This window comes from Phascolarctos cinereus, unplaced genomic scaffold (assembly GCF_003287225.1).
Source record: "Phascolarctos cinereus isolate Bilbo 61053 unplaced genomic scaffold, phaCin_HiC Scaffold_726;HRSCAF=1367, whole genome shotgun sequence".
Classification (NCBI taxonomy): Eukaryota; Metazoa; Chordata; class Mammalia; order Diprotodontia; family Phascolarctidae; genus Phascolarctos; species Phascolarctos cinereus.
Genome location: NW_027556098.1, coordinates 235,776,407 through 235,792,572, shown reverse-complemented (window position 1 = coordinate 235,792,572; position 16,166 = coordinate 235,776,407). Strand labels below are relative to the sequence as shown.

Sequence of the window (16,166 nt, the reverse complement as noted above, 5' to 3'; positions counted from 1 at the left end):
GGACAGGGCACCAAGCCTAGAGTCAGGTTAGCAGGAATTCAAATACGACCTCACACACTTAGTAGCTGTGTGACCCTGGACAAGTCATTCAATCTCTGTTTGCCTCAATTTCCTCAACTGCAAAATGGGAATGATAATAACACCAACCTCACTGGGTTGTTGTGAGGATCAAACAAGATAATATTTATAAAGCACCTGGCATATAGTAAGTGCTATATGAATGTTAGTTATGATTATTCTTAACAAACAGCTTTACTTGCATCATAGAACTCCCACTGACTTGATGATAGAGTTTCATATGAGGATGAGATAAATGTAACTAGAAATGGGGCACCCTTGAGCTTACTAGGAAATTAACATGCATGTAGATTGTAGTAAATTAAACTAAATGAAGATCTGCCACACAAGGCACTATATCTACTGATTGCTCATGAACTGTTCTGACTGACGTGCCAACTCTTACTCGTTCTCTCTGCACCAACTCAGGAAATAACAATGTTTGTTCACAGCTGTAATGGCAAAAAGAATTCCCCTTTAAGATGATAATGTCTTTGTGCCCCAGCGCCACTTTGGCACATTGACTTCTGAAGTGCCTTCAGTGGGAGTTCCATGCACAGCAAGATCAGGTCCCAAACACTGGATCACATCTTGGCGGACTGCCTTAGTTTGTTTATCAAAATTGTGTTTTCATTTTTGTTCTTTGATTTTGTGCTTGTTTTAGTTTATAATGGTTTTTAAGTATTCATTCGTATTCCCTGGAGTCCTTCTTTTTCTCCTTGGCACACCTTTTTCTCTTAATTAAAGCCTGTTGGTTTTGGAATAGACCCTACCCAGATAAACACACCGTAAAAGACAACTATTGAAAATGAATGCCAATGAGGAAAGACATTTGAAAATTTGAGTTGCTTTGTGGTCTAACACTGGGCCAGAAGATTGGTGAACTTGGCCTACATTTTTCTTCTTCAGTTCACCCAGGGAGATGGCCTTTTATGCATCCTTGTGAAGAATATGTAATAGCTTTATGTCTAAAGAAAGCTCATCAGATCAGTAGGGCAATATATTTTTGCAAGAACTGAAAGGTAGAATGGTAGAAAGAGACATAGTCTCAATTTTGTCATTAAGTAGATATAATCCTAAAACACCAATTAATCCTTCTGAGATTCAGCTTTTTTCATCTGTAAAAGGAGGAGGTTGGACCACAATGATTCTGGAGTAGATCCAAGATCTTGCATTCAAATTCATTCATTGTCCTTATGCTATTCTATGTCTTCTTAAAATCAATTTGCTTTCTACAAAAGACTTTAAACTAGGTTTCTGAGAAGCCAGATTTATTGAAAGAACAATAAAAGTTTGTGTATGTACATGGAAGACAGGTCAATTCCCTGGAATTATTTAATTAAGTATTGTCACAGTACCTAAGGGAAAACAAAGCATAACTAAAACTAAACTGGGAACAAAAACTGCTGGGAAAAAAAAGTAGTCAAACAGATACTGGTCATAGACCAACATCTCACATTGTATACAAATATAAACTAAAAATGGGTACATGATTTAGCTATGAAGGGTGATAAAAGCAAATTAGTAGAAGTGGAAGAAATTACCTGTCAGATCTATGGATAGAGGAAAAACACAACCAAACAAGTAATAGGTAGATTCACAGGAGGTAAAATGGATAATTTTGAATGTATAAAATTAACAAAAAAGCTTTGCACAAACAAAACTAATGCAGCTAAAATTAGGAGAAAGGTAGAAAATTGAAAAAAAATCTTTTCAGTAAGTTTCTCTGATAAAGATATCATTTCTCAAATATACAGTGAACTGAGCCAAATTCATAAGAATAAGAGCCATTCGCCGATTAATAAATGGTCAAGGGATATGAACAGAAAGTTTTCAGAGAAAGAAACCAAAACTATCAATGTAACTATCAAAGCTCTAAATTACAATAAAATAGAGAAATACAGATTGGCTAAGATGACGGAAAAGAAAATTATAAATTCTGGAAGGAATATAGGAAAACAGGTAAACTCACTCTTATTAGGGCTATGAACTAGTCCAACTATTCCGGAAAGCAATTTGGATCTATGACCTCAAAGCTATAAAACTGTTCATACACTTTGACCCAACAATATCCAGCAAAATATAGGAGGCCTACATACCAAAGAAATCAAAAAAAAAGGAAAAGGACCCACACTCACAAAAATATTATAGCAGCTCTTTTTGTGATAGCAAAGAATTAGAAACAGAATGGATGTCCATCAGTTAGAGATTGTCTGAACAAGTTACAGTGTATGATTATAACATAATACTATTGTGATGTAAGAAATGATGAAGAGAATAGTTTCAGAAAAACCTGAGAAGACTTGTATGAATTACTATAAAGTGAAGTGAGCAGAATCAGGAAAACAATTTGTACAGTAACAACAATGTTATAAAGATAAACAACTGTGAAAGACTTAGTAATTCTGATCAACACAATGACCTTCTAATATTCCAAATGACTTTTGATGAAAATACTATCCATTTCTAGATAGAGAACTGATAGACTCAGATTTTAGATTAAAACATATTTTTCTTTTATTTTCAGAATACGGCTAATGCAGAAATTTATTTTTCATGATTTCAGATTTGTAATGGGTTTTGTGTTTCTTGGCTTCTTAATGATTGGGTCGGGGGCACGGTAAGGAGAGAATTTGGAGCTGGAGATAAAGTAAAATTAAATGTTTTAAAAAATCTGAACTTGGAATCTGGTAGGTCTAAGTTTTCATCTAGGCTCATGAATCATTTACGCAAACAATAAGTATTTAAAATCCTCTATTATGTGCCAGGCATTGGGGATTCTAAGATAAAAATTAAATAATACCTTCGACTCAAGAAGTTTACAATCTATCTTGAAAAAAGCATATGTACACATAGAAATATATACAAATGCACATAATAAGAATCCCAACTTTGGATCCTAAGAATCCCATCTGTGAAATTAGGAAAGTCACTTTTCATTCTATGCTCAAGTTTTCTCACACATAAAATGACAGCATTAGACCTGCTATTTTGTGAGGTCCCTTATAAGGCTTTCATTCTTTGAATATGTATTGAATGGTAAATTTAACAAATTATTTGGGAATAATGGGAAATTAAGCCCTTCTTTAACAGATGGTAGGAGTCACATGTTACAAAACAAAACAAAAAATTCAATTGAGGGAAATTAATAAATTTTCTCATCTTTTCAAGATGTAGATTTTATACTTCCAGATGATTTTGATTAGAAGGACGTATCTTCCACCAAAGCAGATTTCAATACCTCTAGATCTTAAACAGTGACCTTCATCACTATCTTTAAGAGGCCTGACTTATGGAAATATGATAAAAAGAGTGAGTGAGTGTGTGTGTGTGCATGGTATATGTGTGTGTGTATGTGTGTGTGTGTGTGTGTGTGTGTTCTTGTGAAAATCCTTGTGATAAGTCCAATTGCATTTACCTAAGCTGGTCCTGAGTCAACACCTATAAACTACCATTGGACCCTGGAGTCATAAGTACAAATGCTTTCACCTAGAGCAGAGGGTGGCAGGTAGGGGGTGGTGAGGAGCCTAGAGAACAGAACATTGGCAATGGTGGTATAGATAACAGAGCAGAGGGTGGCAATCCTACTCAGGAGCAGTTAGTCCTACTGCTTTTGGCCACAGGTACACTTATGCTGGCAAAGGAAGAAATCTATTCCCCATATAAATACACCTGCACCCCTGTGGGGCATGGTAGGGGGAAAAAAGGCAAACTTAAGCAGGGGATCCTTGGAACCAGAGCCTCAAGGGAGAGGCTACTTGAGGGAAATGGCTACATGATGCAGGCTGGTATTAGATGGTAAAACCCCATTGCAGCAGTTTCTATGAGGTATTTGCCATAAGGACTCTTCCATGGCACCTTCAATCACTCTCCAGAATCAGATACAAAATGCTCTGCTTGGCATCCAAAGTCCTTCACAACCTAGCCCCCTCCTACGTTTCCAGTCTTCTTACACATTTCTCCCCTACACATATTCTTTGCTCCAGTATCACTGGATCTAGTGTCACCTGGCCGGTCCATGAAGAAGACACTCCATCTTTTGGCTCTGAACATTTTCTCTGGGGGTCCCTACGCCTGGAATGCCCTCCTCCACTCTGACTACTATGTCTCTGGCTTCCTTTAAGTCCCAGTTAAAATCTCATCTTCTACTGGAAGAAGTTTTTTCCCATTCTTTCTTAGTTCTAGTGCCTTCCCTCTTTTAATTATTTCCTATTTATCCTATTGTCTTCCCCATTACACTGTAAGCTCCTTGAGGTCAGGGACTGCATTTTTGAATATTTCTATATTCCAGCAATTAGCACAATGCCTAGCACATAGTATTACTTATTAATGTATTTTATTTATTATTTAATAATAAAAAGAATAGGAAATTTATTAATTTTAAGGAAGTATCCTCCTCCCCTCAATATCCCCTTTACCCCCTCATTCATCCACCAGAGTTCTTCACCCTGGGAAAAGCTCTGATGACCTAGTTTTACTTACAGTTCTGCTGGGCTCTTCTTGAAGCCTTTTTAGCTATTAAGCTAAAAGACACCTCCATACTAAATAAGGCACCAGAATACGATCTTGGTGTATTTAATTTTTAAAACTTCTTCCTAAATTTTAGCCTGGGCACTAACACAGGAGGCAACTGTGAAGGTGCTAAGCACTCATTAGCAGCTTGCTGGTGGAGCTGCTGTTCAGGGCTAGTTTCACAGCAAATGATGTGATGTTTGAAGCATTTCTTTGAAAATAGTTGAGAACACAAGAAATTCAAAGCATTTTGTGTGAACTCAACACATTATTAAGGTTGGGGAAATTGAGGGTAAAAGTATAATTATAGGAAAGTATAAATTGCTATTTTTCAGTTTTAGTTCCCTTGGAAAGTGATGAAAAATATTTCTTTCCAGGTTAGAGGGGAGAGAAGAATCTACCTCTTCTTGCTCTTAATAGGCCAATTGATTTATCACATTGGACTTAAAACATGAACTCTTTGTACTAAGTGATGCTCCAATAAAAAAAAAACACTAAGAGAAAAAAGACCCTCACAAAATATATGTAAGTTTGACATAATAAAGATTTACACTGTTTTAATGTCATCTGTGTGTTCTTCACCTGCACTGAAGGGTCATTCCAACGTCCCACTTGGCCATAGTGCATAAAGTAATAAACTTGGAGTCAAGAACACTTAGGTTCATATCTGATGTTCACTAACAGAATGACCATGGGAAAGTCATTTAACCTCACTCATTGTAAGATAGGAATAATAATACTTATAGTATCTATCTCACACAACTATTGTGAGCCTTAAATTAGATAATGTATGTCAAGCCTTTGAAAACTTTAAAACTATGTGACTGTCAGATTTTACTCATAGAAGGATAATTAAGTTTTTATCCATGTGAATGTCCTACTATGAGAAGGCACTTGGAAATTTGGCTGTGTGAAGGAGGAAGTGCTGATTGGGTAGAGGTGGAAAGTGTTGTGAAGAAATTTTCAACTCTGAGGAAAACCAGGCAAGGGTGAGGTCAGTTCAGAAAACAAAGAAAACCTAATTTGGATTCTGGGGGCAACTAGGTGGCATGGTGGATAGAGAGCCAGACCTGGAGTCAGGAAGATTGAGTTCTAATCTAGTCTCAGATACTTATTACCTGTGTGATTATGGCAACTCACTTACCCTTGTTTGCCTCAGTGTCCTCATCTGTAAAATGAGCTGGAGAAGTAAATGACAAACCACTTATCTTTGTCAAGAAAACCCCAATTGAGGCCACAAAGAGTCAGACATGACCGAAATGAATGAACAACAAAATATTTGGATTCCAGGAGAGCTACTGACTTGGGGCTCTTGTAGCCATGAAGAAAGAGAACAGTCTTCACCTGGCTACAAGGGATGAGCCTGGGTCCCAGAAAAAAGGGGATTCTGTTTGGAAAGTTTAGTGATATAGCAGAAATAGTGCTAAACTTGGAGGCAGAAGACAGGATTGCATCTTGGCTCTGATAATTCCATGTTGTGTGACCCCAGAAAAATCACTTAAGGCTTTTTGAGTCTCAGTTTCTTCATCTTTAAAATTAAAATAGTAATACTTGCACTATGTCACAGGGTTATAGTAAGGAAATCACTTTATAAATCTTACATTCTTGTAATTCAAGAACAATTCTGTTTGTCATTATATTAACATACTTATTAGTATGCATCATTCCCTCAGTGGAGACAAAACTTTCAGACCCATTGGAAGTGAAAATTCACCAAGACATTTTAGGGGATGGATGTTTTGCAATCTGAAGAAATTGCCTGAAATTTACGGGCTCACCAGGACTACTTTTTTTTTTCTGCAGAAAAGTTTTTATTTGTCAGCAGTGGATATGGCTTTAATCTCTAATGTAGACATCCCTGCTTAGTTGCCACGACCTGAATGCACTAAGGATAATGACACCTTTTGCAGGCTCTGATGGGATCCCCCTGGAAAGGCTTTGGATCCTACCATCATAGAGATGCCACTCCCTAGTTTAGGACCCTAGCTCTCTCCTCTCGCACCAGTCTTTTGCCCTGGCAGAGCCCTTTAGGCAGCTCACCAGTGGGTAACTCTATGGGGTGGGGTGGTTGAAAAGGGCTGTTCAGAGAAGGGAGAAAAGGCATTCATTTGTACTGGGCTGAGAGAGGGAGGGAGGGGCCTGGTTTATTTTCAGTGGGTCACTGGATATCCAGGGCCTCTAACTTCGGATGAGCTAAGGCAAAGGTGTTCTTTGGGAAGTTGTGGGAAACTCCAGACCAGAGTTATCCTGAGGAACAGCTCTGAGAGGTTCAGTAATCTGACTTAAAAGCTAATTTTCTTCTGTGGGTTGGGAAAACTTTAATATTGGAAAATGAGTTGCGTATTCAGTAGAGCAAGGATATGGAGGTGGGTTGTCTGCACCTGTCTCTGGTCTCATGCACACCTAGGCACACAACCCTGAAAATACATCTGTGTGCATAGGCATTCTGAGGTCTGCCCGTTGCACCCACACCCATTCTCTGAATAGCAGGTCTTGTGGAGCAGGGTCTTAGGCAGACAGTACAGTCTGTGGGCTGGGGGCAATCCCTTCCCTGAATAGTGAATTTTTTCTACTGCCTGAGAACAGCAGTTACTTCTGCCATTCTTCAGCAATCCTATCATGGCTGCCACGCTTTGGCAGATAGTCCAGGATGTCCACCTTGACTATCCTGATTATGGCTGGGTGGTTCCAGCGCTTGATGGGGACACTGTCTGGCCCCACCAGGAACTTCTCAAAATTCCAGGGGATGTGAGGGGCCTTTATGGGTTCCCAGAAGAGGCTTCTGGGTGTGCCCATGAGTTCAGTGAGGGCAGGGCAGGAATTCTTCAGGAATGGATAAAACTTCTGTTCTTTCTCTCCTTCCTCAAAAAGCTGGAAATTGGGCACAAAGCCCCCGCCTGGATGTACATGCTTGAGGGCAGGGAGGATTTCTGAGTTCTGTCCTGGTTCTTGCTTTCCAAATTGGTTGGATAACAAGGCCAAAGAACTTAAATTCTTCCTGTAGTGCATTCAACTCAAGGTACTGGACCGTCAGGCCTCAGCAGGTGGCAACATTGACGAAGAGGACATATTTGCCTGCGTATTGCTTGAAAGGGATGTATTCATCGCCATCAGTGGTGAAGACCCCATAAACATAGACGATATCCGTAATCCCTGAGTAGCAGTCCGTCTTTATCCTTTCCTAGCCCCGGATGGGCTGGACGAAGGAGGACAGGACTAGCGGGAGAAGCCAGGAGAGGTGGAGGTATCCTTGGCTACGAAGAAGGGGAAGCCCCGGGACTGGGAAGCGAGCGTTGTGAGCACCGCCTCCCTGGGGCACTGCGCATCTGAAGGCTCCGTTGCTTTATGAAACTCCCAGGACTACTTCTGATACTGATTCTAGTATAGCCTTGAATTTGGAGGGAAAAAAAATCACCCATAAAAAACACTTTGTATTTATACTTTAGCACTCCAGTCTTTATAACATCTCACCCAAGACAAACATTTTCTCTTCATAGTAACTGACACATAGCAGATGTTTAATAAATATTTGTTGATAGCAACTTTTTGTTTCTTTTTTTTTCAGCCAAAGATACGGTTTATTAAAAACACCTGTAGAGGGTGGGTGTGATTCTAAAAATCCTCCATATTGGCCAGACTCTTACTGAATCTAAGCATTTGTATCGTTAATGCAAATGGACCAGAGTGAATCTAAGTCTGTTTTGTTTCATTTTTAATCACCCTTCTCACAGTTCTTCCAACTTTGAGAATACTCTACAGCAGTGATATCAAAATCCAACAGAAAGAAAGACCATTAAACTCTGGGGGGGGTCACATTCACTAAGTTTTAAACCGTAATACTATGCATATTCTATTGTATGTTCATTTAGTTTGTTAAATATATCCTAATTACATTTTAATCTGTTTTGGGCCACACTCATGTAATGTTGTGGGCCATGTGTGGCTCATGGGCCAGGTGTTTGATATCTCTGTTATGGAAGAATCAATCACAACTCCTCTACCTGACAGGTCCTTATAATGTCTTTTGTTCCCTAAGAACTCATTAGGCTGTTTCACAGAAATCCTTAGTTCTTAGAGTTGCTTTTCATTTTCTTAATCTCATTTTAGTTTTTTTCTTCAGCACAATTTCTCCTTAGTCATTGTGGGCCTGAATGGTCTTTGAAATACTTGACTATCCAATATAGCAGTTGCTCCAATATTTCCAACAGTCATTGCAGTGTGCTCTTTAATAGGTATATTTTTTGTACGTTTTCCAGGAGTTATATCATTTTTTTTTATAGAATACACATGCTCAGAATTAAAACCAAAACAAAACTGAATGATGAAATGTGTGTAGCACAAAATGCAGCACTCAACTGACAGAGAACTATATAAAGGCGGGGAATCCAGTTCAATATGATTTCTAGTCAAATCAGACATTTTGAATAGAAACACACAGGCATGGCCAACTGCCTTATAAGATGTAAACTCCTAAGATCAAGTATCATTCCATTTTGCTTTTATATTCCCAGTAGCTAGCACTGTGATTTGCACATAGTGGGCACTTAATAAATGTTTGTTCAATTGAAATGAACAGCAAGTAGTCCATATTAGCTTAAACACAGAGCATGCCTATATGAGTAACCTATCCTCCAAAAAGAAGAATAGTTAGAATCCTACAAAATCAAATTCTTCATGAGAAATTATACTGAGAGCCATAGGAAACCTTCAGTAATGACATTCCAAAGTTACAGTCTAATAAAATGAAATTGAATGAAGATAAATGTAAATCTTATTCTTGGGTTCAAAAATTCAGCTTCATAAAGATGGTCCAGATACCTTTTCCTGAAAAAAATTCTAAGGATTTTGAGGGTAATTTTCTGCAATTTTAATGTGAGGCAGTCAAGAGATATGATAGCCAGAAGAGCTAATGTAGTCACTAGCTGCACTAAGAGAGCCACAGTTCTTGGAGCAAAGAAACAATGGTTCCTCTATACTCTGTTCTCAACAGACCACGTTGGAAGTATTTTCCTCAATTCTGGATGCTACAGTTTAAGAAGGACATTAATGAACCAGAAAGTATCCAATAGAGGACCACCAGAATGGTGAAGAACCTTGAGGTCCTGTGAAAGATGGAGGAGTTGGAGGAGCTGGGGATACGTAGCCTGTGGAAGAGAAGAAAGAACAGGACACAGTAGCTGTCTTCATGTGTTTAAATTGCAATCATGTAATAGAGGGATTAAACTTGTTCTGCTTGGGTCCAGAGGACTGAAAGCAGAGCAAAATGTGGGAGGGGCAAAGAGGCAAATTTATCCTTTATGCCAGGTAAACAAAAAAACAAAATATTCCTGAACATGAGGATTGTCCAAAAGTTGAAAGGGATGCCTCAAGAGGTTTCTCCTCCTCAGGGATCTTCCATCCATCCCTCAAAAAAGCACTTGTCAAATATACTGTAGTGAGAATTTCTTTGGCGGATGGGTTGGACTAGGTCTCTGAGATCTCATCCAAGTCTACTTTCCATTATTCTAAGGATGATGTGGGAAGGCAGAGAAGGTATGCAGGATCATGGAAAAAAGTCCTTTGAAGGACAACAGAAAACACTTGGCTCGCATTAAGTGGGCAATGGCCAACCACTAAAGATGAGAGAATGATTTCCTTAGAAATGAGGGGCAGAATATTAGAAAAGTGATAGTGAAATTTTCTAGGAAGCTTTCTTGTACAAAGCTGCCCTATCATATTTTGTCAGCATTTTATATAGTCCTAAACTAAGGCTTGCCTTAGAGTGCTTATATGTTACAGGGGAAATATATATAGAAATGCTTGTTTTTAATTACAGTTAAGCATGAAGACAAATTTCAAGAAGAACAAAAAATGAAATAAAATTAAATTAAAATATTTTGAGTTGTTATAATTGCCTACTCCTTTGATATCAAAGTAGCCCTATGCCACTGAAATCACAGCTATTGACCAAAATAAAATATAGCTTTTTGATATACTTTGGGATGTAAATTTATGGCATAGGAGTACATGCAAAATCAAAACCAAATATTTGTTGTGTGTATATATGTATGCATACATGTATGTGTATGTATACATGTATGCATGCATAATTACTAGGTCAATATATAATGTCAGTATTACAAAAACATTTTCCTGAGCCTGAAGAAAGCACTATGAAGTCTTCAGGACTTCATTTCCCATGATGCCTAGGGTTGAAAAACGCATCATTCATTGAAAAAAATCCCTTGTACTACATTTCCCAGAAGGTCATGTGTCATAGGGCAATTGGTAGGGAGTAGTCAAAGTGAGTTTCAGTGCAAGTAAGCAGAGGTAGGGAGGAAATGTTTGGGGTGCAGTTGGAGCAGGGAGATAGGAGCTTAACTCCCATGGAGTTCCCCCAACTCAAGAGGATCCTGATGACTTCAGAGCCAAGGAATAGTGGGTTCACTGTTCTCTAGCTTCAGAAATAGTCCCACTGACCTCAAGGGATTTCCACAAAATTTCTTGATGCAGAACATCTTTTACTGAAGTGACTATATCCTTCTAATGTGCTGGGAAACTTGGAGTTGGGAAACTGATTATAAATTTTAAAGAGGTTGTATCCATTTTGGAGGCGGGAGGGAGAAGGAATACTTTACTTGATTCGCTCTTCTTCTTTACAGTATTTTAATGTTTCAATTGAATTCTTTTTAATATTAAATTGTTGATTCTTCTATAGCCTAGTAATAGAGATTAATTGAACTAGTTAGGCCCTGATTTTAACAAAAAAAATGAAAATTTAGGCCATGATTTGCAATAAGTAATTGCTCAATACAGCCATGCTGAACCTCAGACTATAAGCAAGGGATTCTAGGGTCAAAGTCTTCAGACATTTTTGGAGCCCCGTTATATTTGGGAAGCACTCATTGCAGATGTTTATGGATGGATTAAGGTTTATTACATCTATCTAAAGCTAATTACTCTAGGACTGACCTGGTCCATTTCTATTTCAAAGTGTAAACTGCTTAAAGCAGTATACATTACCCATCACAGTACATTTGGTAACTTGTTTGTATCCATAGGCTGCTTGCTGGTATACCACACTGAAGATTTTATACTTTATAATTTAAAAAAAAAATTCAACTTAATAGTATTTTATTTTTTCCAATTACACAGATAGTTTTCAACATTCATTTTTTATAAGATTTTGAGTTCCAAATTTTTCTCCCTCCTTCCTTCCCCATCCCCTTCCCTAAGGCAGCAAACAATCTGTAGGTTATGTATAGGTTATACATGTACAATCATGTTAAACAAATTTCCACATTAGTCATGTTGTGAAAGAAGAATCAGAACAAAAGGGGAAAGCCACGAGAAAGAAAAAAAAAGAAAATACTATGATCCAATCCACATTTAGACTTCATAGTTCTTTCTATGGATGTGGATAGCATTTTCCATCATGAGTCTTTTGGAATTGTGTTGGATCATTGTATTGCTGAGGAGAGCTAAGTCTATCACTGTTGATCATTGCACAATGTTGCTGTTACTATGTAAAATGGTTCTGCTGGTTCTGCTCACTCCACTCAGCATAAGTTCATGTAAGCCTTTCCAGGTTTTTCTGAAGTCAGTCTGTTCATCATTTCTCATGGCACAATAGTATTCCATCATATTCATATGCCACAACTTATTCAGCAATTCTCCAACTGATGGGCATCTCCTCAATTTCCAATTCTTTGCCACCACAAAAAGAGCTGATAAAATATTTTTGCACATGTGAGTCCTTTTCTCTTTTTTATGATCTCTTTGGGATAAAGACCTAGTAGTGGTATTGCTGGATCAAATGATAAGCACAACTTTACAAGCCTTTGTGCATAATTCCAAATTGCTCTCCAGAATGGTGGGATCAGTTCACAAATCCACCAATAATGCATTAATGTCCCAATTTTTCCACCTCTTCTCTAATATTTATCGTTCCTTTTCTGTCATATTAGCCACTCTGATAGGTGTGAGGTGATACCTCAGAGTTTTTTTAATTTGTGTTTCTAATCAAGAGTAATTGAGAGCATTTTTTCATGTGATTATACATAGTTTTAATTCCTTTACCTAAAAACTGCCTGTTCATATCCTTTAACCATTTATCATTTGGGGAATTTCTTTACAATTTTTGTTTTCTCAAAATCTAAACGGCAATTTGATAGTTTTTGCAGTAAAAATTGTTTTCCCAGGTCAGGCAGATTGGTTTGAGTAACCACTGTGTCATTGTTTACCAATCTGACGTTTTGTTGTTGCTATTGTTTGCTGATGAAGTAAACTGTCTTGAAATGCACCAAAAATGGTATATTTTGAAGTGACATGGTTGAATTGCCATTTTACCTTGCAAAAGTATGTGCTGGGCTGAACAGTCACTATGTAAAACATGCTGCAGACCCTTTGAGGGAAGGTCATATACTGAGACAGTTTGCTCTGCATGGAAATCTCTGGCTACTCTGCACTCTTCAGAACACTCTCTACCAATCAAAGTCTTTCCTGGTCAGATCACTGATTGTCAGCCAGGCATTGCTATTAATCTTTGGGAAATTTCTTCAAATGAGCTCCCTTGACCTCAAGCCATGGAAGATGAAGTCCTGAGGACTTTTATCCATAGTAACATTGAAAATATAGTAGCACTGAAATAGTTTTCTAGTAAGGGAAATGTCTTTTTACCTTCATGCTTTTCAGTCATCATCAGTATTAGCTCTTTCTTTATTTGTCTTTCTTTAGGATTTATTTCCATCTTCTAATCCACAGTCAGCAAGGGTTTCTGTGTTTATTGTTTGCTTAAATCCATATTCCTCAGTAACTTCATGTCTAATGACATTCATACTTATTTCAGTTAACAGATTTTGCTTCGTGGTACTCTACTTTCAGTCCATGCCATTTTTTTTCCCCAGTAAGTTGCAATTGATAATATTGTGACTAATGAGAATATATGACTATAAATCACTGGAACATTTCTTTTTTTGGGGGGATGAGGAAATTGGGGTTAAGTGACTTGCTAGTGAGTATTATGTGTTAGAATCCTGATTTGAACTCAGGTCCTTCTGACTCCACGGCCGATGCTCTATCCACTGTGCCACCTAGCTGCCCCATCTGGAACATTTCTTGTTCATGACATACATTGCTTTCCATTGGGTAGCTCTGAAATAATATTGTGTGTGTGTGTGTGTGTGTGTGTGTGTGTGTGTGTGTATACACACATACATTTTCTATGCTCCTTGGGACAATTCCACCCAAGTGGCCAGGCTGTTCATATCTGAAAAAGAAAAAAGAACACCCAAGAACTACTATGCCATGGTTAGCTTGGTTGATTCTTGAATTTCTTTAAGTTCTGTCCATAGTATAGCCAATGTCAACAGTGTGAGACTGGCCTTTTGTAAAGGCAAAAACAATCTCTCCTATTGTCTCACACATTCTTTTCCTGGCTCTGTCAATAAAGTTTTGCATGAATGAGCTGTCAACACATTTACTGGATTGCCAAGTCTACTTTCACTAGCTATGCCATTGCCCACCCCAAATATTATGGTACCATATGGAAGGAAAAGAGACCAGAAGGTTGATTGCAGAAATGCTTTATCACTCTCTTCATTAATGTCAGCATCATTATCATCATAAGTAAAGTAGCAGCAGCAATAGTGACGCTGTTGTTGTTGTGTTTTTGTTGTTATTCCTCCCAGAGGCAACACCCTATAGTAGAAAAATCATTAAGGTTGGACTTTGGAGGTAGAAGTTTGAGATCCAGATCTACAATTTACTAACTTTTGAAAATCTGAGTAATTCATTTAAATTCTCAGACCCTCAGTCTCTTCATCTTCAGAAAGAAAATAATAGTTGTACCATCTACTTGATAAGGTTTGTGTGTAGATAAGGTGAAATAGTCTATGTCAAGGTTTTTTATCTATAAAGAACTAAATAAATGTAAGCTACTAACTACCATTACTGTAGCTAGGGTTTAAAGTTTATCTAAGGACTCCCAAGAGCCAAGATGGCAGAGTAAGCATAACTCTCCCATATTCACCTCCAACCAACCATTAAATAGCCCCCCAAAAGAAATGGGCACAAACATATTTATAACAGCCCTTTTTGTGTTGGCAAAATATTGGAAACGGAGGGATGTCCATCAATTGCAGAATGACTGAACAAGGTATGGTATGTGAATGTAATGGAATACTATTGTGCAATTAAGAAATGATGAACAGGCAGATTTCAAAAAACCTGGAAAGACATATATGAACTGATGCAAAGTGAAATGAGCAGAACCAGGAAAACGTTCTACACAGTATCAGCAACACTGTGTGGTGATCAACTATGAATGACTCAGCTCTTCTCAGCAACTCAATGATCCAAGACAAGTACAAAAGACTCATGAAGGAAAATGCTATCCACATCCAGAGAAAGAAATAATGGACTCAATGAAGACTGAAGCATACTTTTATCACCTACTTTATTCTTTTTGCGGTTTTTCCTTTTGATCTGTTTCTTCTTTCACAACTGTGACTAATATGGAAATGTATTATTTTACATGGTAGCACATGTATAAACTATATCAAATTGTGTACAATTTTAGGAAGAGGTAAGTGGAGAGAGGAAGGAAGGAGAAAAATTTGGAACTCAAAATCTTGTAAAAATGAATACTAAAATTGTTTTGACATGTAAATGGGGAAAAATAAACTACTATTAAAAACTTTTTTTAAAATTCTGAGAAAGGGGCCACAGGCTGCACCAGACTTTCAAAGAGGCATATGACTAAAAAAAATGGTTGAAAATTTTGACTTATAAGAGGATGCCTAGATTTTTATAACTGAGTTCCTGAGTTAATTCTTCAGGCGTTCTTACATGTTTTTGGTGTCATGGACTCCTTTGTCAGTATGGTGAAGCTTATGGATTCTTACTCAAGATAATACCTTGAAATGTAGAGTACAAAATACATTGGATTTCAAAGTGAACCAATTACATTGAAACATTTATTAATATATGTGTGTGTGTGTGTGTGTGTGTGTGTGTGTGTGTGTGTATGTATGTATGTATATAATGGCAACAGCTGTTCATCTTGACTCCTTATATTAAGAGAGTTGCCTACCAGCCAGGATTTGACTGGCTTGGCCAGTTGCTTTTTTTTGCTCATATGTTTTATAGTGCAGTGGTTGGCATGTTGCATCAGAAAGACCTGGACTAGTTTCGAATCCTAGCTTTCTTGCTTCTTAGCATTTATGCCATGGATAGGCAAGCCATTCAACCTTGAGCTTCAGCTTCCTCATCTGCAAAATGGGTATAATAATACTCATAGTACCTCATCAGAGTTTTATTATGAAATTCAAATGAGAAAAATGTATTAAAAGTGATATATAACCAAATAAAAATTAAATAAATGTTTAAAAATAAAATTTCAGTCATTGGTTCTCAGAATGTTGTCTAAGGACCCGGGGGGGCCCTAAAATTCTTCACGTGGGTCTATGAGATCAAAACAATTTTCTTAATGATACTGATATTATTTCCCTGTCCAACTAAATATCTGTGTAAAACCAGAGAGTCTTTGAAACAACATATCACAACAGATTGAATATAGAAGCAAATAAGAGATAAATGTCTTCTATTAATACTAGATG

The 16,166-nt window shown here is 37.6% G+C and overlaps 1 pseudogene; it reads right to left on the bottom strand.

Moving 5' to 3' along the window:
- Positions 1-7,158: 7,158 nt before the first annotated feature.
- LOC110220746 (glutathione peroxidase 3 pseudogene) overlaps positions 7,159-16,166 on the bottom strand; it is a 49,651-nt pseudogene continuing 40,643 nt past the window's right edge.